Source organism: Pongo pygmaeus, chromosome 6, assembly GCF_028885625.2.
Source record: "Pongo pygmaeus isolate AG05252 chromosome 6, NHGRI_mPonPyg2-v2.0_pri, whole genome shotgun sequence".
NCBI lineage: Eukaryota > Metazoa > Chordata > Mammalia > Primates > Hominidae > Pongo > Pongo pygmaeus.
This window is the reverse complement of record NC_072379.2, coordinates 5,216,205-5,244,177: the sequence shown is the minus strand read 5'-3', so window position 1 is coordinate 5,244,177 and position 27,973 is coordinate 5,216,205. Positions and strand designations below refer to the sequence as shown.

The 27,973-nt window shown below is 47.6% G+C and overlaps 1 non-coding gene across 1 annotated transcript; it reads right to left on the bottom strand.

Annotated features, from left to right (window-relative positions):
• Positions 1–6,577: 6,577 nt before the first annotated feature.
• On the bottom strand, positions 6,578–6,679 carry LOC129041768 (U6 spliceosomal RNA). Its single transcript, XR_008503921.1, has one exon. It is a non-coding gene; the product is annotated as a U6 spliceosomal RNA (small nuclear RNA).
• Positions 6,680–27,973: the final 21,294 nt, after the last annotated feature.

Here is a 27,973-nt window from a genome sequence, read left to right as displayed (position 1 = left end):
CTGCGCATCAATAAGAAAAATATAGACAGCTTTTTTTTTTTAACTAGGCAAAATACTTGAACACAAGCACTTCACAAAAGAGGATATCAGAATGGTTAATGAGCACCTGAAAAGGTGGTCATCATTAATACTAATTAAGAAAATGCAAATTAAGGCTGGGCGTGGTGGCTCACGCCTGTAATCCCAGCACTTTGGGAGGCCAAGGCGGGAGGATCACCTGAGGTCAGGAGTTTGAGACCAGCCTGGCCAACATGGTGAAACCCTGTCTCTACTAAAAATACAAAAATGAGCCAGGCCTGGTGGCAGGCGCCTATAGTCATAGCTACTCGGGAGGCTGAGGCAGGAGAATCGCTTTAACCTGGGAGGCAGAGGATGCAGTGAGCTGGGATCACGCCACTGCACTCCAGCCTGAGTGACAGAGCAAGACTCCATCTCAAAAAAACCAAAAAAAAAAAAAAAAAAAAAAGAAAATGCAAATTAAGGGCAAATGAGGTATTACTAAGCATCCACCAAATTGGCTAAAATTAAAGCAACTGACAATCCCAAGTGTGGATGACCACAGAGAGCAATTGGAACTCTCATACACTGTGGATGGAGTCTCGCTCTGTTGCCCAGGCTGGAGTGCAGTGGCGCGATCTCGGCTCACTGCAAGATGAAAGTCTAAATTGTTTCAACCGCTTTGGAAAGCTTGGGCACTACCTACTAAAGGTTTTTTTTTTTTTTAATGGAGTTTTGCTCTTGTCACCAGGCTGGAGTGCAGTGGCACGATCTCGGCTCACTGCAACCTCAGCCTCCACCTCTTAGGTTCCAGCGATTCTCCTGTCTCAGCCACGCGAGTAGCTGGGATTACAGGCACCCACCACCACGCCCGGCTAATTTTGGTATTTTTAGTAGACATGGGGTTTCACCTTGTTGGTCAGGCTGCTCTCGAATTCCTGACCTCAGGCCACTATGCATAGCCTATTTACTAAAATTAAACATATATATACCTTATGACTTGGCCAAATGCACTGTATATGCATTTCTAGGTGCATATACAGTAGAATTAGTGCATATTTTCACCAAAAGACATAAATAAGAATGTTCATAGCTACTGCATTCATAATAAAGTGCTGAGATTACAGGCGTGATCCACCGCACCTGGCTTGGTAATGTACTTTCATACTTTCTTTAATAAGTCTGCCAATCACAGCACTTTGGGAGGCCGAGGAGGGCGGATCACAAGGTCAGGAAATCGAAACCATCCTGCCTAACATGGTGAAACCCCATCTCTACTAAAAATACAAAAAATTAGCCAGGTGTGGTGGCATGCGCCTGTGGTCCCAGCTACTTGGGAGGCTGAGGCAGGAGAATCACTTGAACCCAGGAGGCGGAGGTTGTGGTGAGCCGAGATTGCACCACCGCACTCTAGCCTGGGCTACAGAGCAAGACTCCGTCTCAAAAAAAAAAAAAAAAGTCTGCCTTTCTTCACTTACCACTGTATAGTCATGTCTCACCCGCCATGGTTATTAGTGAATGAAGATACATAAAGAGGTGCCTGAGTGAATCCTCGGGGTTCTAGACATAGCTCTCCTCGATCTCATTCTGAGCAACAACCCAACTTTCCCTTGCTCATAACAATCTATGATCCCAGCTGGAATAGAAACTCCTTCTCTCTCTATTGGTTCAGTGAATGAATGAAGATCCCAAAATGACCACGAAGTAGACTCAGTTTCCAATGGACCAGAACCACAACTCTGTTCCTTGGGATAAAATAGGGAATTCCATGGGCTGGGTGAGGTGGCTCACGCCTGTAATCCCAGCACTTTGGGAGGCTGAGGCGGGTGGATCACCTGAGGTGGGGAGTTCGAGACCAGCCTGACCAACATGAAGAAACCCCATCTCTACTAAAAGTACAAAATTAGCCGGGCGTGGTGTCACCTGCCTCTAATTCCAGCTACTCGGGAGGCTGAGGCAGGAGAATCGCTTGAACCCAGGAGGCAGATGTTGTGGTGAGCAAAGATCACGCCATTGCACTCTGGCCTGGGCAACAAGAGCGAAACTGCATCTCAAAAAAAAAAAAAAAAATATATATATATATATATATATATATATATAGCAAATTCCTTGTGTATTAAGACCTCAAACTCCAGTGAGCCCTGAGTTGGGTAGATGAAAACAAAAGTTCCTTAAGTGAGTTATTAGATGTTATATGCAAGGAAACACTACCACCTCCACTCTTGGTTTGCAGGCGTGTACTGCATATTATTGAACAACAGCCCAGTCTTACAGGATGTGGTCTCTTAGCTGGAGTCACAACTGAGCCTTCTATAGGCTTGCTTCAGTAGCCTTCTGTAGGCCACTCTACCATCCGTCTGGGTAATAGGGCACATGGTGAATCCCAAAGGCATGAGCCCATTGTCAAAATTCCTTCACCTTAGTGTGAAGTTCTCAGTCAAAACAGATATGAATGGCTGGGCGCGGTGGCTCACGCCTGTAATCCCAGCACTTTGGGAGGCCGAGGCAGGTGGATCACTGGAGGTCAGGAGTTCGATACCAGCCTGGACAACATGGTGAAACCCCATCTCTACTAAAAATGCAAAACTTAGCCGGGCGTGGTGGAGGGCGCCTGTCATCCCATCTACTCAGGAGGCTGAGGTGGGAGAATCGCTTGAACCCGGGAGGCAGATTGCAGTGAGCTGGGACTACACCACTGCACTCCAGCTTGGGTGACAGAGTGAGACTCTGTCTCAAAAAAAAAAAAAAAAAAAAAAGAAAGAAAAAGAAAAAAAAAGACTGGGAGGATCAATTTCTATGTTTATTCAAAGAAACCATAAACATCAGTTCCATGGGGACAATTGGGCTGGTTTTACCTCAAGAACTAAACCCTGGTCCTCCTTTTCTGGTGGCCAGGATGGGCTGGGGCTGAGAGCCGCTGCTCACTCGTCCAGCTTTTGTTTAATTGCTCTATCATCTGCGTGGTATTGGGAACTGCCAGAAGGGTGTTGTTGGAGAGCAGGCTGGGTTTCTGCCAGACACGTGACCTGCGTGTGACGCAGGAATGCACCTGCATGTCTCAGCTCACCTGGAGACAGCATCAGCTGACATTCCTGATGGCATGGAGAGCAGGAAGGATGCTCAGGGGCTCCTATCATCACTTTGGGATTCCTCCAGGTGACTGGCCCGATGCCCAGTTCAGAGAGAAGAGACTTTCTGCTTTCAACCTGAGAGCAGAACCCTCATCTGCAGGTGCATGGAGTCTCCTTATGTGCAAGCTTCGGAGCTGAGCAATCCTCCCACAGATCAGCGCCTAAATAAACTTGTGGGATAAACAGCTGGTGTGGAGGAGGGAACTAAGGACTGGAGTGAAAGGGTACATGAGTGGAGGAGGGGCTGGAGATGCAGAAAACTCATATCAGACAGGTGTATTGGGGTTCAAACCCTGGCTCGGTTCTCTGGGGGTATATGACTTTACATCAGTCACCTAATCTCGCTGAGCATCAGTTTCTTTAAAAAGAAGGGCTACAGCTGGGCATGGTGGTTCACGCCTGTAATTCCAGAAGTTTGGGAGGACAAGGCAGGTGGATCACCTGATGTCAGGAGTTCAAGACCAACATGGTGAAACCCCGTTTCTACTAAAAATACAAAAATTAGCCGGGCATGGCGGCTAATGGCTGTAATCCCAGCTACTCAGGAGGCTGAGGCAGGAGAATCACTTGAACCTGGGAGGCGGAGGTTGTAGTGAGCTGAGATCACACCACTGCACACTCTAGCCTGGGTGACAGAGCGAGACCCCATCTCAAACAAAAACAAAAACAGAAGGGCTTGAATATCTCACTTCCTAAGAATGCTATTAAGATAGAGTGGGGAGCCAGGCACGGTGGCTCATGCCTGTAATCCCAGCACTTTAGGAAGCTGAGGCGGGTGGATCACTTGAGGTCAAGTGTTTGAAACCAGCCTGGCCAACATGGCAAAACCCAGTCTCTACTAAAAATACAAAAAAATAGCTGGGCGTGGTGGCTTTCACCTGTAATCCCAGCTACTCGGGAGGCTGAGGCAGGAGAATCGCTTGAACCCGGGAGGCAGAGGTTGCAGTGAGCCGAGATCGTGCCATTGCATTCCAGCCTGGGCAACAGAGCGAAACTACATCTCAAAAAAAAAAAAAAAAAAAAGGTCAGGCGCGGTGGCTTACGCCTGTAATCCCAGCACTCTGGGAGGCCGAGGTGGGTGGATCTCGAGGTCAGGAGATCGAGACCATCCTGGCTAACATGGTGAAACCCTGCCTTTACTGAAAATACAAAAAAATTAGCTGGGCGTGGTAACGGGTGCCTGTAGTCCCAGCTACTGGGGAGGCTGAGGCAGGAGAATGGCGTGAACCCAGGAGGCAGAGCTTGCAGTGAGTTGAGATTGCGCCACTGCACTCTAGCCTCGGCGACAGGGCGAGACTCTATCTCAAAAAAAAAAAAAAAAAAAAAAGATAGAATGAGGGTTGGAGGAAATGTGGTAATGATGGCCAAAAGGTACAAAATCTCAGTTAGACAGGAGGAATACTTTTTTGAGAACCATTGCACAGCCTGGTGAATATAATTAACAATACTGTATAGTACATTTGAAAACTGTTAAGAGGTCAGGCGTGGTGGCTCACGCCTGTAATCCCATCACTTTGGAAGGCTGAGGTGGGAGGATCACTTGAGCTCTGGAGTTAGAGACCAGCCTTGGCAATATATTAGGGCTCTATCTCGACAAAACAATTTTAAAAATTAGCCAGCCATGGTGGCGCACAGCTCTAGTCCCAGCTACTTGAGAGGCTGAGGTGGGAAAATTTCTTGAGCCTGGGAGGTTGAGGCTACAGTGAGCTGTGATCATGCCACTGCACTCCAGCCTAGGTGACAGAGTGAGACCCTGTCTCTAAAACAAACAAACAAAAAAATTGTTAAGAAAATAAATTTTAAATGTTCTCACCACCAAAAAATATAAATATTTGAGGTAATGGATGTATTGATTAGCTTGATTTAATTATTCCACATTGTATTCATAAGCCATAACATCACGTTGGACACCATAACTACACGCATGGTCAATTTACAATAAAATTAAATAAAAATTTAAAGAATGGCAATGGAAAACAAAATATTAAATGGATAAAAGGAAATGCTTCCAGAATAGTGGAGCAAGAATCTCCAAAAACTCACTCCTCCATATAAGCAAAGAGAATGCTGACAAAAATGGTCAAAATCAACTTCTTCAGACCTGGAAATTATCTAAAGGCTTGCAACAATTCGAAGAGGAGCTGAATCTCAGTATAAACGCTGATTTTGTGCCATTTTAATTTGCTCTAAAAGCATCCCTCTCTCCCAGATCCATGAAAATATACCGGCTTTTAACCATGGTAGCTGTGAAAACAAGCATCTTGCCAGCCACTGGAAGAGGCAGGCTGGGCTTGGAGCTCCCTAAAAGCCCCATCCCCAGAAAACTGTCACTATTTGACTTGTCTGGCAGTTTGCTGAAAAATGCTATTCTCAAAGCTTGTCTTTATTTGATCCAAGAGTTTGCCAGTATCTGTGCAAATAGCCCTATGCCCAAGGCATTTGTCCAAAACAATCAGTGGCAATTGTTTAACATTTCAACTACCTGATGTGGTGTAACTGAGGCAAGGCAAGGATTAAAAAGAAAACAAGAACAAGTTTTCCTCTGCTTAGCCAGCTCACTTCAAGGACAGTTACAAGATAACACTGTCTGAAAAGTCGAAGCCAAAGGAATGGGCTCCAGACATCCCCCTCTTGAGCAAAGTTGAAAAGAAAAAAATTCCTTTACTGTCTCTCCTTCTCTGAACCATTAATTATGACTCTGTTTGCCAATGTTTATATTTAGTAGGATATGTAGATTCTGTTTTTCTCCCTAATCCTCTATTTCCCACAACATAACCCCTTGGGGCTAATAAGAAACTGACCCAAAATTTTTATTTTTATATTTATTTATTTTGAGACAGACTCTCGCTCTGTCGCCCGGGCTGGAGTGCAGTGGCGTGATCTCGGCTCACTGCAAGCTCTGCCTCCTGGGTTCACACCATTCTCCTGCCTCAGCCTCCCAAGTAGCTGGGACTACAGGTGCCCACCACCACGCCCGGCTAATTTTTTGTATTTTTAGTAGAGACGGGTTTTCACCGTGTTAGCCAGGATGGTCTTGATCTCCTGACCTCGTGATCTCCCGCTTCAGCCTCCCAAAGTGCTGGGATTACAGGTGTGAGCCACTGCGCCCGGATTGACCAAAAATTTTTTAAAGGAATAACTGGGAAAAGAGATGCCAATAATATACTTTAAAAAACCCCTGCTGTGTTTCCGAGAATCTAGTGGGCTACTTGTATGTACAGGGCTGTGCGTACACCCAGGAAGACCTGAGAAGGTCCTAAACTCTCACCTCTGGCTGACCTTGAGTGTCTACACAAGAGGAAATGAAGGTTAAGGCAGAGTTGTAAATTGCTTGCTGGAGTATTGAAAACATGCCTCAATACACACAGAGTTCGTCAGCAAATGCTGGGAAACTTAATGGTCTAAAGCATTTAAAAATATCTCTTTTTAATTTTTTAAATCATTTTTTAAAAAATATGGAACAATTCACGAATTTGTGTGTAATCCTTGCACGAGGGTCAGATAATCTTCTCTGTATCATTTTAATTTTAGTGTATGTGCTGCCAAAGCAAGTAGACATCTAGGAATATCTCTGTCCAGTTATTAGCTGACCACTGAGATAACTAAGCAAAGTCTTCAGTGGTTGCACAGAACAAAGAACACAGATTTTACAAAGTCCAGAAAAGTCACTAAACAAACACCAGCAGCAACAAGCAACAATAGCAGCAAACCCCAGGGAGTGGGGAGAGAGGAATCTGATTTCCAGAAGTGCCATATTGTTTAATTTAATTTTTTTTTCTTTTGTAGAGACAGAGTCTTCCTATGTTGCCCAGGCTGATCTCAAAGTCCTGGGCTCAAGTGATCCTCCTGTCTTAGCCTTTCCAAGTGCTGGGATTACAGGCGTGATCCACTTCACTCGGCCATAAACTATGATGTTTGCCAGGCTAGATGTATTGAATGCATTTTGACTTATGATATTTTCAACTTAAAATGGGTTTATCAAGACATAATTCTATTCTAAGTTGAGGAATATCTGTATATGCATAATGGGAATCCCAGAAGGATAGGATTGAGAAGAGGGGGAAAAAGAATATTAGAAGAAATAGAGGGTGAAAACTTCCTGAATTTGATTTAAAAAATATTAATCTAAATGTTCAAAAAGTTTGATGAACTCCAAGTACGATAAACTAAAAAATGATTAACAACTAGGCACATGATAGTCAAACTGTTGAAAGTCAAAGAGAATCATGAAAGTAGCAAGAAAAGGGTAACTCATCACATACAAGGGACCTTCAATAAAATTAACAGCTGAGTTACTATCAGAAAAAGTGGTCACGATCCAGTTTTCCCAGCACCATTTGTTTGCAAAGGCAATTCTTTCACCTCAAATTGAAACACTTGTCAAAAACATAAGGGCTTACTTCTGGACTCTTGATTCTATTCTGTTGATCTAACGTCTATCCTTATGCCAGTACTACACTGTCTTGATTACTGTAGCTTTGCAGTAAGTTTTAAAACTGGGAAGTGTGAGACCTCTAACTTGGTATGTCTATCTTCCAGATTGTTTTAGCTATTACAGGTTTCTTAATTTTCATAGGAATTTTAGGACCTGCTTGTCAGTTTTTGCAAAACTACAGTCAGAATTTTGATAGGAATTGTGTTGACCCTGTAAATAATTTTTGAGAGAACTGGTACCTTAATATTAAGTCCTGGGCATGGTGGCACATGCCCGTAGTGCCAGGTACTTTGGAGGGTGAAATAGAAGGATGATTTGAGCTCAGATACTCAAGTCCATCCTGGGCAACATAGTAAGACCTTCATCTCTAAAAACAAAAACAAAACCTGCAACATTAAGTCTTCTGATCCATGAATATGGGATGTATTCCCATTTATTTAGGTCTGTTATTTCTTTCAACAGTGTTTTGTGGTTTTAAATATACAAGTCTTGCAGTTTATTTGTTTATTTATTTGAGATGGAGTCTCTCTCTGTCCCCAGGCTGGAGTGCAGTGGTGCAATCTCAGCTCACTGCAACCTCCGCCTCTGGGGTTCAAGCCGTTCTCATGCCTCAGCTTCCTGAGTAGCTGGGACTATAGGCTCACGCCACCATTCCCAGCTAATTTCTTTGTGTTTTTAATAGAGATGGGGTTTCGTCATGTTGCGCAGGCTGTTCTTGAACTCCTGACCTCAAGTGATCCACCCACCTCGGCCTCCCAAAGTGCTAGGATTACAGGCATGAGCCACTGTGCCCAGCCAATCCTATTTCTTTGCATGTCTCATAATTTTTTCTTGAAAGCTGGATTTAAAAAAAAAATTATTATTATTATTATCATTATTTGAGACAGAGTCTTGCTCTGTTGCCCAGGCTGGAGTGTAGTGGCGCGATCTTGGCTCACTGCAAGCTCTGCCTCCTGGGTTCATGCCATTCTCCTGCCTCAGCCTCCCGAGTAGCTGGGACCACAGGTGCCTGCCACCACACCCGGCTGATTTTTTGTATTTCTAGTAGAGATGGAGTTTCACCGTGTTAGCCAGGATGGTCTCAATCTCCTGACCTCGTGATCTGCCCGCCTCGGCCTCCCAAAGTGCTGGGATTATAGGCGTGAGATGCCACGACCGGCCAAAAGCTGGACGTTTTACATGATGTATTTTAGCAACTCTGACACTTGATTTCCCCAACTCCAGTCAGGGGTTGTGGTTACTGTTGTTTGCTGGGTGATGTATTACTTTGTGACTGGGCTGAACAAGTTTCACCATCACGATCCTCATCTCACACTATGCAGACTCAGATGTCCCTGCTCAGATTTTTTCTTCCTGTTTTTACCTTTTAACTTGGTTACCTAGGGGTCGCCCCTGGGTCAGCATAAGCCACTTAATGGTTAAAGATTGTGCTTGGCCAGACACGGTGGCTCATGCCTGTAATCCCAGCACTTTGGGAGGCTGAGGCAGGAGGATCACTTGAGCCCAGGAATTCAAGACCGGCCTGGGCAACATAGCGAGACCCCATCTCTACAAAAAATCAAACAAATTAGCCAGTCATGGTGGTGCATGCCTGTAGTCCCAGCTACTCAGGAGACGGAAGTGGGAGGATTGCTTGGGCCCAGGAGTTCGAGGCTGTAGTGAGCCATGATCATGCCACTGCACTCCAGCAGCCTGAGTGACAGAGTGAGACCTTGTCTCTCTCTCTTAAAAAAAAGTTGTGCTTAAGCCCCTTGACCAGTTAGATTTTTGCCCTTTCCCATTAGATGTGTGTGTGGCTTGGAGGCTGCTATTGCCGTTCAGAGAATTTCCCCTTTTGCCCCGTGGTCAGCCAGGAACTGGTAGCTTGGCATTCTCCCTGTGATTTCTCCCGAGAAGGCGCAGCTTTGGGCAGGCAACCTTCCAGATGGCCGGGGATGGCTGTGACATCATCTTTAAGCCTGGCTTCCTAGGAGTCACCACTGTGCCAGAGCGGCTTATCGTTTTTTCCGTGCTGGTCACAGCTTATGCTAAGCCCCTGATGCCTGTGACAGTGGGTCTGGGTGCATGTGGGGAATGTTTTGGGTCTACTCCAGGTGTTAATCTGATTGCTTCGAGCGGGTGCTGCCAAGCACAGGTGCACAGAATTCCTGACCACCTCCCCCCAATTTGTCTATGATCCCGTGGAGATATTCTTGGCTCTCTCTTTCTCTGGTTCGCTCTCTCTCTCTCTTTTTTGTTTTTTTTGGAGACAGAGTCTTGCTGTGTTGCCCAGCCTGGAGTGCAGTGGCGTGATCTTAGCTCACTGCAACCTCCACCTCCCGGGTTCAAGCGATTCTCCTGCCTCAGCCTCCCGAGTGGCTGGGACTACAGGTGTGTGCCACCACTCCCAGCTAATTTTTCTATTTTTAGTAGAGACTAGGTTTCACCATGTTGGTCAGGGTGGTCTTGAACTCCTGCCCTCAGGTGATCAGCCTGCCTTGGCCTCCCAAAGTGCTGAGATTATAAACGTGAGCCAGTGTGCCTGGCCTTAAGTTTCTTTATAATCAATGGTCTCTTTCCTGCCTTTTTTTTTTTTTTTTTCGAGGTGGAGTCTCTCTCTGTTGCCCAGGCTGGAGTGCAATGGCACGGTCTTGGCTCACTGAAACCTCCACCTTCCTGGTTTAAGCAATTCCCCTGCCTCAGCCTCCCGAGTAGCTGGGATTACAGGCGCACGCCACCACACCCAGTTAATTTTTTTTGTATTTTTAGTAGAGACAGGGTTTCACCATGTTGGCCAGGCTGGTCTCAAACTCTTGACCTCAGGCAATCTGCCTGCCTCAGCCTCCCAAAGTGCTGGGATTACGGGCATGAGCCACTGCACCCGGCTTCGCTGCCCATTTTTATGTCAGGGATTTGTTGGCGAGACTGAAGCCCCTGTCCTACAGAAGGTCCCGCATTCTGGATATAGCCAATTGTGTTCCTGTGGTTTCATTTAGCACAAAGATGAGAATATTCTTGTCTCTCTCTCTTTTTTTTTTTTTTTTTTTGAGACAGAGTCCCGCTCTTTCGCCCAGGCTGGAGTGCAGTGGTGCGATCTCGGCTCACTGCAACCTCTGCCTCCCGGGTTCACACCATTCTCCTGCCTCAGCTTCCCGAGTAGCTGGGACTACAGGCGCCCGCCACCACGCCAGGCTAATTTTTTTGTATTTTTAGTAGAGACGGAGTTTCACTGTGCTAGCCAGGATGGCCTCGATCTCCTGACCTCGTGATCCGCCCGCCTCGGCCTCCCAAAGTACTGGGATTACAGGTGTGAGCCACCATGCCCGGCCATTCTTGTCTCTTTTACTTAGAACTAGAGGAAAATCTGTTTGGGCAAGACTTCTGTGATTCCCTAGGTCAGAGGGTGTGTGTATTTTAAATTTTGACTTGTGCTGCTGAAAAGGTTGCACTAATTTACAGACCTCTAATCCTGTATGGAAATGCCGTTACCACCCTAGCCATAAGCAGAATCAACCCTTAATGTGATCTTTTAATATTTTTAATAGAGACAGGGTCTTGCTCTGTTGTCCAGAACTACTCCTGGGCTCAAGCAATTCTCCCACCTGGGCCTCCCAAAATGTTGGGATACAGGCATGAGCCACCACACGCGGCCTACTCTGATCTTTTAAAAATTCTTGGGCCTGGCATGGTGGCTCACGCCTGTAATCCCAGCACTTTGGGAAACTGAGGCAGGCGGATCACGAGGTCAGGAGATCAAGACCATCCTGGCTAATACGGTGAAACCCCATCTCTACTAAAAATACAAAAAATTAGCCGGGCGTGGTAGCAGGCGCCTGTAGTCCCAGCTACTGGGGAGGCTGAGGTAGGAGAATGGCGTGAACCCAGGAGGCGGAGCTTGCAGTGAGCCGAGATCGTGCCACTGCACTCCAGCCCGGGCGACAGAGCGAGACTCTGTCTCAAAAAAAAAAAATTCTTTCAGTTTTTTTGAGACAGGGTCTTGCTCTGTCGCCCGGGCTGGAGTGCAGTGACATAATCAGAACTCATTGCAGCCTTGGCCTCCTGGGCTCAAGTGATCCTCCCACCGCAGCCTCCCAGGTAGCTGAGACTACAGGAGCATCCCACCATGCCCAGCTGATTTTTTTTTTTTTTTTGAGTTGGAGTCTTGCTGTGTCACCAGGCTGGAGTGCAGTGGTGCGACCTCGGCTCACTGCAACCTCCGACTCCCTGGTTCAAACGATTCTCCTGCCTCAGCCTCCTGAGTAGCTGGGATTACAGGCGTGCGCTACCACGCTCAGCTAATTTTTGTATTTTTAATAGTGACAGGGTTTCACCATGTTGGCCAGGATGGTCTCAATCTCCTGACGTCATGATCTGCCCGCCTGAGCCTCCCAAAGTGCTAGGATTACAGGCGTGAGCCACTGCACCGGGCCTCCCAGCTGATTTTTATATATTTTTGTAGATATGGGGTTTTGTCATGTTGCCCAGGCTGGTCTGGAATTCCTGGGCTCACCTGGGCTTCCCAAAGTGCTGGGATTACAGGCAAGAGCCACCGTGCCCCACCTATTGTGATTTTTTTTCTTTTTGAGACGGAGTCTCTCTCTGTCACCAGGCTGGAGTGCAGGGGTGCGATCTAGGCTTGCTGCAACCTCCGCCGCCCGGGTTCAAGTGATTCTCCTGCCTCAGCCTCCCGAGTAGCTGGGACTACTCCCGCAACCATGCCCAGCTAATTTTTGTATTTTTAGTAGAGACAGGGTTTCACCATGTTGGTCCGGCTGGTCCCGAACTCCTGACCTCCTGATCCGCCTGCCTTGGCCTCTAAAAGTGCTGAGATTACAGGCGTGAGCCACTGCGCCCGGCCAGTGATCATTTTTAATATGGGATAATTCTATTTCTGGCCACAAGAGGCCACCAACGCCCAGCATGTTGGACCCAAGGGGCTCCTCCTAGGCTGGCTGACTTGGCATGGGCTCCCCTCTTGGGAGGCGGGAATGGGACTATTGTTCCAGGAAACACCTCAAGTCCCACGATCAGGACTAGAGGAGTGGGGCCCACAGGGCAGGACTGGACAAGAGGCTGCACATGTCAGAGAAGGGATCAGGACTAGAGAAGTGGGGCCGACAGGGCAGGACTGGACAAGAGGCTGCACATGTCAGAGAAGGGCCGGGCTGAATTTCAGACCTGGTGGTCAGCTCCTGGAAATTTGAGCACCGAACCTTTCTGTGATTAAAAATGCATAGTAGTTAAAGCTGCCAGCCATCGTTATGGCAGCAGGTGTGCCTCCAAACACACTTCTTCCCCTTCTCTGTTATGCACAACACACGCACACACGCACACATGCACACACACACACTACAAAGATGTGGAGATGTGGCCTCTCTCTTTTTTGTTGGTGTAGTTACATATATTTTCAGGTGCTTTTTTTTTGGTTGATTGAAGTATAATTTACATACGGCAAAATTCACCTGTGTTGGGTGTATAGTTCTATACATTTTTTTTTTTTTTTGAGATGGAGTCTCGCTGTCACCCAAGCTGTTGTGCAGGGCACAATCTCAGCTCACTGCAACCTCAAGTGATGCTCTTGCCTCAGCCTCCTGAGATGCTGAAATTACAGGCACCTGCCACCAAACCTGGCTAATTTTTGTATTTTTAGTAGAGACAGGGTTTCATCATGTTGGCCAGGCTGGTCCAGAACTCCTGGCCTCCAGTGATCCACCCACCTGGGACTCCCAAAGTGTTGGGATGACAGGCATGAGCCACCGCACTCAGCCTGTTGTGGTTTAATTTGAAATTCCTCGTGGCCAGTAAGGTTGTGCATCTTTTCATGTGCTTATTTGCCATCCGTGTATCTTCTTTGATAAAGTGTCTGTTCAAAAATGAGTGCATTTTCTTTTTTAGAGGGGGAGTCTTCCTCTGTTGCCCAGGCTGGAGTGCAGTGGTGCCATCATAGCTCACTGTAATCTCACAGTGCTGTGTGCACAGCTGTGGTACAAGCTACTTGAGAGGCTGAGGTGGGAGGGTCATCTGGCCCCAGGAAGTTGACACTGCAGTGAGCTATGATTGCGCCACTGCACTCCAGCCTGGGTGACAGAGCAAGACACTGTCTAAAAAAAAAAAAAAAAAAAAAAAGGCTGGGCGTAGTGGCTCACCCCTGTAATCCCAGCACTTCGGGAGGCCAAGGTGGGTGGATCACTTGAGGTCAGGAGTTCGAGAACATCCTGGCCAACATGGTAAAACCCCGTCTCAACTAAAAATACAAAAATTAGCTGGGCATGGTGGCGCATGCCTGTAATCCCAGCTACTCGGGAGGCTGAGGCAGGAGAATCATTGGAACCCGAGAGGCGGAGGTTGCAGTGAGCTGAGATCATGCCACTGCACTCCAGCCTGGTGACAGAGCAAGACTCAGTCTTAAAAAAACAAAACGAAACAAAAACCAAAAACAACAAAAAAGAAATCAATGATTTTTTTTTTTTTGTCAATAATAACCAAACACTGGAAACAGTTCAGGTGCTGATCAACAACAGAAAGTTTCAACAAACTATGGGGCACCTATGCCCTAGAAAACTACTTGACAATAAAAATAAGTGAACTACTGATGCCCACAACTTGCACAGATCTCAAACACATTCTAAGGAATCTAGAATGATTCCATTTCTAAGAAGTTCTAGAATAGGCAAAGCTAGTCAGAACAGGCAGTGAAGATTGACTGGAACAGGCATGATGGAACTTTCTGGGATTCTTTTTTTTTTTTTTTTTTTTTTTTGAGACAAGGTCTTGCTCTGTCACCCAGGCTGCAGTGCAGTGGTGCAGTGGCATGATCATAGCTCACTGCAGCCTCGACCTCCCGGGCTCAGATGATCCTTCCGCCTCACCCTCCCGGCTGTCTGGGACCACAGGCACGCCACCACACCTGGCTAATTTTTGTAGTTGTTGTAGAGGCAGGGTCTCGCCATGTTGCCTAGGCTGGTCTCGATCTCCTGGAGTCAAGTGATCCGCCTGCCTCAGCCTCCCGAAGTGCTAGGACTACGGGCATGAGTCACCACACCCGCCCCATCATTTTTTAAAATGCATTTCAAAGTAGCTGGCAAACATCACGATAAGCACTTCAGCGTGCATACTATTAACTAGAGTTGAATATGTGTTTACGGCTTCGTTTTTGGCAGGGGAAATTTACACAGTGAAATGCACAACTTTTGAGTGAACGTTCACTGATGGTTAACAAATGCAGACACATGTGTGAGCTAAAGCCCTTTAAATATATATAGAATCAGCTGGGCGCGGTGGCTCATGCCTGTAATCCCAGCACTTTGGGAGGCTGTGGCGGTGGATTACCTGAAGTCAGGGGTTTGAGACCAGCCTGGCCAACATGGTGAAACCTCGTTTCTACTAAAAATACAAAAATCACCCAGATGTGGTGCCACGTGCCTGTAATCCCAGCTACTCAGGAGGCTGAGGGAGGAGAATCGCTTGAACCCAGGAGGCAAAGGTTGCAGTGAGCCGAGATCACGCCACTGCACTCCAGCCTGGGCGACAGAGTGAGACTCCATCTCAAAAAAGGCAAAAACAAAAACAACAACAACAACTATATATATTCTGGCCAGGTGCAGTGATTAATGCTTTGAGAGCACTTTGGTAAGCAAAGGGGGTGGGTGGGAATGGCTTGAGGTTAGGAGTTTGAGACCATCCCAGGCAACGTGGCGAAACCCCATCTCTAGTCGAAATACAAAATATTAGCCGGGGGTGGTTGTAAGACAGCACCACTGTGCTTCAGCCTGGACCCAGAGTGAGACTCTGTCTCAAAATTGAAAAAAAAAAAAAAAAAAAAGAAAGAAAAAAGGATGGATGAATGTATCAAGGGATAGATACATGATAGGACAAATAGGGTAAGATGCCAGTAGTAGCATCTGGGAGGTGGCCAAATGTGTGTTCATGATACAATTCTGTTAAACTTCTCTGAATGCTTAAAAAAGTACAAGATAAAAATGTTGGCAAAATTAACTGTCAGTGATTTATCTTTCTGTCTTTTTTTTGTCTGTTTCTGTTTTAGAGACAGGGTCTGGCTCTGTTGCTGAGGCTGGAGTGCAGTGGCATGATCATAGCTCTCTGTAGCCTCAACCTCCTGGGCTCAAGTGATCCCCCTGACTCAGCCTCCCCAGTAGCTGGGATTACAGGCATGTGCCAACATGCCCAGCTGATTTTAAAATTTTTTTTGTAGAGGCTGGGCTTGGTGGCTCATGCCTGTAATCCCAGTACTTTGGGAGGCCAAGGTTGGTGGATGACCTGAGGTCAGGAGTTCGAGACCAGCCTGGCCAACATGGTGAAACCCTGTCTCTACTAAAAATACAAAGGAAAAATCAAAAGAAAAAAAATTAGCCAGGCGTGGTGGCATGTGCCTGTAACCCCCAGCTACTTGGGAGGCTGAGCCAGAAGAATCGCTTAAACTGGGGAGGCAGAGGTTGCGGTGAGCAGAGATCGCGCCACTGTTCTCCAGCCTGGGCAACAGAGCAAGACTCCATCTCAAAGAAAATTAAAAAAAAATTTTTTTTTTTGCAGAGATGGATTTTGCTCTGTCACTCAGGCTGGTCTCAAACTCCTGGACTCAGGGGATCCGACACCTTCAGCCTGCCAAAGTGCTGGGATTACAGATTTGAGCTACCTTGCCTGGCCTGATTTCTCTTTCTTAGTAGTACCTAAGAGAAACGTGCATCTTATAGGTGATGGTGCCCTAGATCTGATGAAATATGGTGTTATTGTTAAGCTCAGCCAGGCCGGGTGCAGTGGCTCACAGGTATAATCCCAACACTTTGGGAGGCTGAGGCGGGTGGATCACTTGAGGCCAGGAGTTTGAGACCAGACTGGCCAACATGGCGAAACCCCGTTTCAACTAAAAATACAAAAATTAGGCGGGCATGGTGGTGCACGTCTGTAAACTCAGCTTCTGGCAAGGCTGAGGCATGAGAATCGCTTGAACCCAGTAGGCAGAGGTTGCAGTCCGCCGAGACTGCGCTATTGCACTCCAGCCTGGGTGACAGAGAAAGACGACTCTCTCAAAAAAAAAAAAAAAAAAAAAAAAAGATACAAAGAAAAATAAAAGAAGCTCAGCAGCCAGGAACCTAGGCACTGCCGTCAGTGGCCACTACCTACCCATTTCCTTTTAAAACTCTGGACTCGCCAGGCGCAGTGGCTCACGTCTGTAATCCCAGCACTTTGGGAGGCCGAGGCGTGTGGATCAAGAGGTCAGGAGATCGAGACCATCCTGGCTAACACGGTGAAACCCTGTCTCTACTAAAAATAAAAAAATTAGCCGGGCATGGTGGCGGGCGCCTGTAGTCCCAGCTACTTGGGAGGCTGAGGCAGGAGAATGGCATGAACCCGGGAGGTGGAGGTTGCAGTGAGCCGAGATCACGCCACTGCACTCCAGCCTCCAGCCTGGGCGACAGAGCGAGACTCTGTCTCAAAAAAAAAAAAAAAAAAAGAAAGAAAACTCTGGACTCTGTCTCCTGGAATCTCCATTCTCTGATCCCCCAAGTCAACGTGCAACCCCCAGCTCCTGCCCTAAATGGCAGCACCACCTTTTCCGAGCACCCATGCCACACCCTCCTGTGACACTGAGTGTGTGGCTCCCCCACTTCCTTCCCTCCCCGGCACCTGGAGGACAGAGGCCAGACCCCTCAATCCAATTCTAGGAACCAGAGGGACTCCAATCACACCACACTACTGCATGCCGCTGAGCCTTTGTGGGTGCCGGTGTTTTTGTTTTGCTTTTTGTTGTGGTGTTTTTTGAGACAGAGTCTCTCTCTGTCCCCCAGGCTGGAGTGCAGTGGCGTGATCTGCAACCTCTGCCTCCCAGGTTCAAGCATTCAAGCGATTCTCCTGTCTCAGCCTCCCAAGTAGCTGCGAGGACTACAGGCATGCACCACCATGCCTGGCTAATTTTTGTATTTTTAGTAGAGATGGTGTTTCATCATGTTGGCCAGGCTGGTCTTGAACTCCTGATCTCGGGTGATCCACCGGCCTTGGCCTCCCAAAGTACTGGGATTACAGGCTTGAGGCACCACACCTGGCCTGCTCTTGACCTCTTCTGTTGTTGTTTTTGTTGTGCAGATCAAGCCACGACATCACTGGATAGCTGTCAATCCATTAGGAACACCACTAGGTCTATTTCCCATTGCCACTGATTGCTTGGGGTTAGGACGCCATGGTTCTCATTCCAGTGTTGCCACCCGTATGATCAGTGTATTTCTCTCACCTCTGATGGCTAAGTGCTACCTCTTGGAATTTATTTATTTATCATTATTATTATTTTTTTTCAAGATGGAATCTTGCTGTGTCGCCTAAGCTGGAGTGCAGTAGTGCAATCTCTGCTCCCTGCAACTGCTGCCTCCTGGGTTCAAGCGATTCTCCTGCCTCAGCCTCCCAAGTAGCTGGGATTACAGGTGCATGCCACCACGCCTGGCTAATTTTTGTATTTTTAGTAGAGACGGGGTTTCACCATCTTGGCCAGGCTGGTTTCGAACTCCTGACCTCATGATCCACCCACCTCGGCCTCCCAAAGTGCTGGGATTACAGGCGTGAGCCACAGCACCTGGCCTATTTATTTATTGAAACGGAGTCTCGCTCTGTTGCCCAGGTTGGAGTTCAGTGGCATGATCTCGGCTCACTGCAACTTCTGCCTTCTAGGTTCAAGCAATTCTCCTGCCTCAGCCTTTTTAGTAGCTGGGCTTACAAGCACCCACCACCACGCCCGGCTAATTATTGTATTTTTAGTAGAGATGGGGTTTCGCCATGTTGGCCAGGCTTGTCTCCAACCCCTGACCTTAGGTGATTCATCCACCTTGGCCTCCCAAAGTGTTGGGATTACAGGCGTGAGCCACTGCACCTGGCCAATTTTTGTACTTTTGTTTTATTTTTATATTATATTATTTTATTTTTTTCTGAGACAGAGTCTTGCTCTGTCACCCAGGCTGGAGTGCAGTGGCATCATCTTGGCTCACTGCAACCTCTGCCTCCCAGGTTCTAGCTTTTCTCCTGCCTCAGCCTCCCAAGTAGCTGAGATTACAGGTGCCCGCTACCACACCCAACCTAATTTTTGTACTTTTAGTAGAGATGGGGTTTTATCATGTTGCCCAGGCTGGTCCTGAACTCCTGACCTCAGGTGATCCACCCCACTCGGCCTCCCAAAGTGTGGGGATTACAGGCATGAGCCATCGCGCCTGGCCGACTCCACATTTTTAAACAAAGCTTCTCTTCCTTAACTAATTAGAAATAAAAAAAAAAATTTGAATCTACCTATGACCTGTAAGCCCCTACTTTAAGATATCCTACCTTTTAGGGCCAAACCAACGTATAGCCTCCATACTGATTTCTGACTTCGCTGTAACCTCTGCCTCCTTACCTTTAAAGACGCCTACCTGCAAGCCAGCAGGGAGTTCTGGATGTAAACATGAGCTGCTTGACTCTCCTTGCTTGGCGCCCTGCAAATAAATGCCCTCGTTTTTCTAGCTGCAAACCTTGGTGTGGATGGTTGGCCTTACTGTGCCGGGCATCTGGACCCCGTGAAGGTCAGTCCTTGCTTCCTCTCATTGATTTTTTTTTTTTTTGGGACGGGGTCTCACTCCCTTCTCCCAGCTGCTGGAGTGCAGTGGTACAGTCATTGCTCACTGCAGCCTCCACTTCCTGGACTCAGGTGATTCTCCCATTTCAGCCTCCTGAGTAGCTGAGACCACATGCATGAGCCACCACATCTGGCAAATTTTTTGTATTTTTAGTGCAGGCAGGGGTCTTGCTATGTTGTCCAGGCTGGTCTCAAACCCCTGAGCTCAAGCGGTCCGCCCGCCTCAGCCTCCTAAAGTGCTGGAAATATAAGTGTGTGCCACCATACCGGGCCCAAGATGTTATCTTTAACTTCTATAGAGAACCAAATATCTGGTGACTCTAACTCCCTTGGCTATTGGTTTAAGCTACTTTTTTTTTTTTTTTTTTGAGACGGAGTCTCGCTCTGTCACCCAGGCTGGAGTGTAGTGGCGCAATCTCGGCTCACTGCAACCTCCGCTTCCTGGATTCAAGCTATTCTCCTGCCTCAGCCTCCTGAGTAGCTGAGATTACAGGTGCATCCCACCACACCCAGCTAATTTTTGTAGTTTTGTTTGTTTTGTTTTTGAGACAGAGTCTCGCTCTGTTGCCAGGCTGGAGTGCAGTGGTGCAATCTCGGCTCACTGCAGCCTCCACCTCCTGGGTTCAAGTGGTTCTCCTTCCTCAGCCTCCCGAGTAGCTGGGACTACAGTGTGTGCCACCATGCCCAGCTAATTTTTGTATCTTTAATAGAGACGGGGTTTCACCATGTTGGCCATGCTGGTCTCAAACTCCTGACCTCAGGTGATCTGCCTGCCTCAGCCATCCAAAGTACTGGGATTACAGCCGTGAGCCACTGTGCCCGGTGGATTAAGGCTCTTATACGCATCCTGAGATCTGTTCCTTCTGGCTCCTTCTTCCCCTCACAACCCTGTAGTTGCTTCTCTTGCAGTTACCCACCATGATCCAATGCTATTTAATCTAAATCCATGCTCAACACTTTCCTATAAGTGCTAGGCTTTCTCTTGTTGGAAAGAAATAATTTCTTTTTTTTTTTTTTGAGATGGAGTTTCACTCTTGTTGCCCAGGCTGGAGTGCAATGGTGCAATCTTGGCTCACTGCAACCTCCGCCTGCTGGGTTCAAGTGATGCTTGTGCCTCAGCCTCCCAAGTAGCTGGGATTACAGGTGCCCACCACCTCTCCCTGCTAACTTTTTTGTGTGTTTTTAGTAGAGATGGGGTTTCGCCATGTTGGCCAGGCCAGTCTTGAACTCCTGACCTTAGGTGGTCCGCCTGCCTCCACCTCCCAAAGTCCTGGGCTTACAGGTGTGAGCCACCACGCCCAGCCGGAAATAAATATTTTCTGAGATTTATAAGCTTTTTTAAAAAATTAAGGGCCAGGCGTGGTGGCTCACATCTGTAAGCGCAGCACTTTGGGAGGCTAAGGCAGGAGGACTGATTGAGGCCAGGAGTTGGAGGCTACAGTGAGCTATGATTGTACCACTGCACTCTAGCCTGGGAGACAGAGCAAGACCCTGACTCTAAGAATAATTACATCAATAAAATTTAAAAGTTAAAATTAAGATTCTTCAGCCTCTTTTGGGCCGGGTATGGTTGCTCATGCTTGTAATCCCAGCACTTTGGGAGGCTGCGGCAGGCGGATCACTTGAGGCCAGGAGTTTGAGACAAGCCTGGCCAACATTGTGAAACCCCATCTCTACTAAAAATACAAAAATTAGCCGGTGTGGTGATGCATGCCTGTAATCCCAGCTATTCAGGAGGCTGAGACAGGAGAATCACTTCAACTTGGGAGGTAGACGTTGCAGTGAGCTGAGAGCGTGCCACTCTACTCCAGCCTGGGTGACAGAACTAGACTCCGTCTCAAAAAAAAAAAAAAAAAAATTCTTCAGTCTCTTTTGATCTTCCTGTGCCTGCTTTATGGTGCCCGGAGCTGCTCAAGTTCAGATTTGCCATGGGCGGTGCTCCCCTACATCTGAAGATGCAAAGATCTCTCTCCTTCCTTGTCACCTAATCCTGCTGGCCCTCTCAGGCTCATCTGCAGAAGACCCCACTCAAAAGTAGGGTCTGGCGGGGCGCGGTGGCTCACGCCTGTAATCCCAGAAATTTGGGAGGCTGAGGCAGGTGGATCACCTGAGGTCAGGAGTTCAAGAACAGCCTGGCCAACATAGCGAAACCCCGTCTCTACTAAAAAATACAAAAATTCGCCAGGCGTGGTGGCGGGCGCCTATAATCCCATCTACTCGGGAGGCTGAGGCAGGAGAATAGCTTGAACCTGGGGGTTGGAGGTTGCAGTCAGTCAAGATCATGACACTGCACTCCAGTCTGGGTGAAAGAGCAAAACTCCATCTCAAAAAAAAAAAAAAAGTGGGGTCTTCTTCAGAAGATACGTTTGCATGATTTCCATGAGGAAGGCATGTGCCCTGTCCCTTTCTTCCTAATGCTCACTGAGTCTTTTTTTTTTTTAATAGACTTTACTTTTTTAGGCCAGTTTTAGATTCATAGCAACATTGAACAAAAGATACAAAGAGTTCTCATATGTTCCCTGCCCATGCTAATAGCCTCTCCCATTATCATCTTCCACCAAAGTGGCACATTTGTTACAATCAGGGAACCTATATTGACACATCATTTTCACCCAAAGTCCACAGTTTGCATTAGGGTCCGTCTTGGTGTTGTGCATGTCATGGGTTTGGATAAATGTATCAGAACATGCATCCACTGTTCCAGCTCTCTCATTGGAGTTTCCCTGCCCGAAAAATCCTCCATACTCTGCCTCTTCATGAGTCCCTCCCTTCATGTATCCGTCCCAGGGACAAAAGGTTCTCCCTGGCAACCTTTTGTTTCCAGACCCTGGCAACGGATCCTTTTACTGTCTCCATAGTGTGGCCTTTTCTGAATGTAATATAGTTGGAATCATACAGCATACAGGCTTTTCATTTTTTTTTTTCCTTGAGACAGAGTCTCGCTCTGTCACCCAGGCTGGACAGCAGTGGCGCCATCATAGCTCACTGCAGCCCTAACGTCCTGGGCTCAATTGATCCTCCCGCCTCAGCCTTCTGAGTAGCTGGGACTATGGGTATGCGTCACCACGCCCAGCCAAGTGTTCTGGATTTTGTTTTTTTTTTGAGATGAAGTCTCGCTCTTGTCCCCCAGGCTGGAGTGCAATGGCACGATCTCGGCTCACTGCAACCTCCACCTCCTGGGTTCAAACAATTCTGCCTCAGCTGCCCAAGTAGTGGGATTACAGACACCTGCCACCACACCCAGTTAATTTTGTATGTGTAGTAGAGACACGGTTTCACCATGTTGGCCAGGCTGGTCTCGAACTCCTGACCTCAGGTGATCCATCCGCCTTGGCCTCCCAAAGTGCTGGGATTACAGGCGTGAGCCACTGTGCCCTACCGTGTTCTGGATTTTTGTCATCCTAATAGGTTTGTAGTGGTATCTCATTGTTTTAGTTTCATTTTCCCAATGACATATGATATGAAGCATCTTTTCATATGCATATTTGCCACCTGTGTATCTTTTTTTTTTGAGACGGAGTCTTGCTCTATCACCCAGGCTGGAGTGCAGTGGCGCGATCTCGGCTCACTGCAAGCTCCACCTCCCAGGTTCACGCCATTCTCCTGCCTCAGCCTCCTGAGTAGCTGGGACTACAGGTGCCCGCCACCACGCCTGGCTAATTTTTTGTATTTTTAGTAGAGACGAGGTTTAACTGTATTGGCCAGGATGGTCTCGATCTCCTGACCTCGTGATCCCCCTGCCTCAGCCTCCCAAAGTGGTGGGATTTCAGGCATGAGCCACCGCGACGGGCCTCTACCTGTGTATCTTCTTCGGAAAAATGTCTCTTAAGATCTTTTGGCCCATTTAAAAATCAGGTTGTATTCCTATTGTTTAGTTTTAAGAGTTCTTTGAATATTTTGGTTAACAGTCCTTCTTTATTATTATGATTTTTTTTGAGACCGAGTCTCGCTCTGTCACCCAGGCTGGAGTGCAGTGGCGTGATCTTGGCTCATAGTAAGCTTCCGCCTCCCAGGTTCACTCCATTCTCCTGCCTCAGCCTCCCCAGCAGCTGGGACTACAGGCGCACGCCGCCATGCCTGGCTCATTTTCTGTATTTTTAGTAGAGATGGGGTTTCGCCGTGTTAGCCAGGATGGTCACGATCTCCTGACCTCGTGATCTGCCCACCTCGGCCTCCCAAAGTGCTGGGATTACAGGCGTGAGCCACCGCGCCCGGCCAACAGTCCTTCTTTATCAGCTATATCTTTAGCAAATATTTTCTCCCAGTCTGTGGCTTGTCTTTTCATTCTCTTGACAACATCTTTCAGAGAGAAGAAATTTTTTAATTCAGTGAAGTCCAACTTATCAATTTTTTTTGTTTTCTTGTTTTTTTTTTGAGATGGAGTTTCACTCTTGTTGCCCAGGCTGGAGTGCAATGGCACAATCTCGGCTCACTGCAACCTCTGCCTCCCGGATTCAAGCGATTCTCCTGCCTCAGCCTCCCGAGTAGCTGGGATTACAGGCATGTGCCACCATACCTGGCTAGTTTTGTATTTTTAGTAGAGATGGGTTTTCTCCATGTTGGTCAGGCTGGTCTCAAACTCCTGACCTCAGGTTATCTGCCCACCTCAGCCTCTCAAAGTGCTGAGATTACAGGCATGAGCCACTGCGCCCGGCCCAATTCTTTCTTTCATGAATCCTACCTTTGGAGTTGTATCTAAAAAGTCATTGCCAAACCTGAAGTTATCTAGATTTTCTCTTGTGTTATCTTCTAAAAGTTTTATGGTTTTGAGCTTTACATTTAGGTCTCTGATCCATCTGAATTAATTCTGTGAAGTGTGTAAGGTCAGAGTCTGGACTCAGTTTTTTGCACATGGATGTCCATCCAATTGTTCAGCAACATTTGTTAAAAAGACCATCTTTGTCTTTGCTCGTTGTATTGCCTTTGCTCTTTCGTCAAAGGTCATTTGACTCTATTTATGTGAGTCTGTTTCTGAGATCTCTGTTCTATTCAATTGATCTATTTTTTTTTTTTTAAGAGACAGTGTTTCAGCATGTTGTCCAGGTTGGTCTCATTCTTCTGACCTTAAGTGAACCACCTGCCTTGGCCTCCCAAAGTGCTGGGATTACAGGTGTGAGACACCGTACCTGGCCCATTGATCTATTTATCTATTTTGTCACTAATATCACACTGTCCTGATTACTGTAGCTTTACAGTAAGTCTTGAAGTACCATCGTACTTTATCAATTTCTCTGTGCCATTCCACCACTTTTTTTTTTTTTGAGATAGAATTTCGCTCTTGTTGCCCAGGCTGGAGTGCAGTGGTGCAATCTCAGCTCACTGCAACCTCCACCTCCCTGGTTCAAGCGATTCTCCTGCCTCAGCCTCCCAAGTAGCTGGGATTACAGGCTCCTGCCACCACGCCCAGCTAGTTTTTTGTATTTTTAGTAGAGACGGGGTTTCACCATGTTGGCCAGGCTGGTCTTGAACTCCTGCCCTCAGGTGATCCACCCTTCTCGGCCTCCCAAAGTGCTGGGATTCCAGGCGTGAGCCAGCGCACCCAGCCTAGTTCCATCACTTCTAACCTCAAGTATTTTGATGCTTCTGTTAGGTGCATACACGTTAAGGATTAATTATGTGTTTTTGGAGAATTGACTCCTTTATCATTCTGTAATACCCCTCTTTTTTTTTTTTTTTGACACAGGGTCTCATTCTGTCACCCAGGCTGGAGTACAGTGGTGTGACCATGACTCACTGAAGTCTGGAGCTCCCAGGATCAAGTGATCCTCCAGTTTTGGTCTCCTAAGTAGCTGGGACTATAGGTATGCACCATCATGACCAGCTGATTGATATATATATATATATATATATATATATATATATATTTATTTATTTATTTATTGTAGAGACAGGGTCTTGCTATGTTGCCCAGGTTGATCACAAACTCCTGGGCTCAAGCAATACCCCCCCACCTTGGTCTCCTAAAGTGCTGGGATTATCGACGTGAATGACAACACCTGGCTGTAATGCCGCTTAAGCTCTGACAACTTTCTTTGCTTTGAAGTCTGCTTTGTTTAGTATTATCATGGTATAGCTTTCTCCACCTCTTTATTTATTTATTTAGAGACAGCATCTCGCTCTGCCACCCAGGCTGGAGTGCAGTGGTGCCATTTTGGCTCATTGCAACCTCCGCCTCCCGGGTTCAAACGATTCTCCTGCCTCAGCCTCCCGAGTAGCTGGGACCACAGGTGCATAATGCCATGCCCGACTAATTTTTGTGTTTTTTTTAGTAGAGACGGGAATTTCACCATGTTGGCAAGGCTGGTCTCGAACTCCCGACCTCAGTTGATCTGCCCTTCTCAGCCTCCCGAAGTGCTGAGATTACAGGCGTGAGCCACTGAGCCCAGCTGACCTTTTAAAAAAACACCTTCTATAAAGCTTCTGGATGTTTTTTGCATTTTATTATGCCTTGTAATTTTTTCCCCGATAACTGGACATAATTTATTGGGTAAAAGGAGCTGCTATAAATAGGCCTGGGGGAAAGTGGTGGTAAGGTGTGGGAGAAGAAGCCTTCTGTAATAGTCCTCTGAGCTGGTCTTAATCTTTGTTTTAAATTATTATTTTATTTTAAAGATGAGGTCTCACTATGTTGCCCAGGCTGGTCTTAAACTCTTGAGCTCAAGCAATCCTCCCACCTCAACCTCCCAAAGTACTGGGATTCTGGGCATGAGCCATTGTGCACGGCCAGATCTTTTTTTTTTTTTTTTTTTTTTTTTGAGACGGAGTCTCGCTCTGTCCCCCAGGCTGGAGTGCAGTGTTGCGATCTGGGCTCACTGCAAGCTCCGCCTCCTGGGTTCACGCCATTCTTCTGCCTCAGCCTCCCGAGTAGCTGGGACTACAGGCACCTGCTACCACGCCCGGTTAATTTTTTGTATTTTTAGTAGAGACGGGGTTTCACCGTGTTAGCCAGGATGGTCTCGATCTCCTGACCTCGTGATCTGCCCGCCTCGGCCTCCCAAAGTGCTGGGATTACAGGCGTGAGCCACCGCGCCCGGCTGTGCCCGGCCGGATCTTAATCCTTTAGTGAGCCTGTGCCTCTGGACTGGACTTCATAAGCGCTTATTAACACCCAAGTCACCCGCTGAGGCGGGACAGGATGGCTCCTGGGGGCTGGGGTTGCGTTTTTCCTTTTCTCCAGGTGGAAGGCTAGGGCCAGCTGCAGTTGGGTATTTTTCTTCCCCCAGGTCAGGTAGGCACTGATGAAGCCCCAGCAGGTTCAGCTGTGGTTAAGTAGGTTCTCCTGAGGGTTGACCTTGTTAAGAACAGAAAACCTGGGCTTGTCTCTTTTCCCCTCTCCCTGCTGGAGGCACGAGAGGATTTTTCTCTAATATTCACTCTGAGAACCTGGTTGAGCCCCTGTAGGTAAAACATAAGAGCACAGGGTGCCCTGTCTGGGTCTGCTCGTAGTTAGTTTTCTTGTTTTTGTGACGGAGTTTCGCTCTTGGCGCTTAGGCTGGAGTGCAATGGCATGATCTCTGCTCACTGCAGGCTCCGCCTCCCGGGTTCAAGCGATTGTCCTGCCTCAACCTCCCCAGTCGCTGGGACTACAGGTGTGCGCCACCACGCCCGGCTAATTCTTTGTATTTTTAGTAGAGACGGGGTTTCACCGTGTTAGCCAGGATGGTCTCGAACTCCTGACCTCATGATCCGCCTGTCTTGGCCTCCCAAAGTGCTGGGTTTACAGGCGTGAGCCACCGCGCCCGGCCCTGCTGGGAGTTACTTTATGTCTCAGACTTTCTCAGCGGGGCACAGCAATTCAGCTCTGCAGCCTTCTGCTCTTCCCACCCCTCTTCACTGGGTCCTGTGTGGTGTTCTGTCTGTGGGTTTCTACTCGGGTAAGTTTTAATTCTCTGTATCCTCTTGTCTCTCCAGTTTTGCGGCCGGGAGTTTGCCCTGTGACCTCCCTCCGCGGACGGATCTCAGAGGAGTTGTTGACTTTTCAGTTTGTTCAGCTTTTTACTTGTGAGCTCAGCGTGGTGACTTCCAAGATCCTTCTGTGCTAACCTGCAAGTCCTATCTGGCTGTTTGTAGGCACTTGGTCCACCCATGTGTGAAACCGTAGGGTTGTGGGGGTTTGATAAGGCTGGTGGATTTCTCCCCCATGAGCCTTGGTAGCTTTGGTCAGTTCTTGATGGAAGTGGGGATATTTAAATGAGCCTGTCAAATATGCTCCTATAACACGAAGACATAGTTTTTTTAGGCCCAGAAATGGTAGCTCCAGCCTGTAATCCAGCACTTTGGAAGGCCGAGGCAGGAAGATCACTTGAGGCCAGGAGCTTGAGACCAGCCTGGGCAACATGGCGAAACCTAGTCTCTGTTTTTTTTGAGATGGAGTCTTGCTCTGTTGCCCAGGCTGGAGTGCACTGGTGCGATTTCGGCTCACTGCAACCTCCGCCGCCTCAGTTCAAGCTATTCTCCCGTCTCAGGCTCCGAAGTAGCTGGGATTATGGCGCCTGCCACTATGCCCAGCTAATTTGTGTGTGTGTGTATGTGTGTGTGTGTGTGTGTGTGTGTGTGTATATATATATTTTTTTTTTTTTTAATTGAGATGGAGTCTCGCTCTGTCACCCCAGCTGGAGTGCAGTGGCCGGATCTCAGCTCACTGCAAACTCCACCACCCGGGTTCAAGCGATTCTTGTGCCTCAGCCTCCTGAGTAGCCCAGACTTCAGGCGTGTGCCACCACACCCAGCTAATTTTTTTGTATTCTTAGTAGAGACAAGGTTTCACCACGTTGGCCAGGCTGGTCTTGAACTCCTGACCTCAGGTGATCCGCTGGCCCC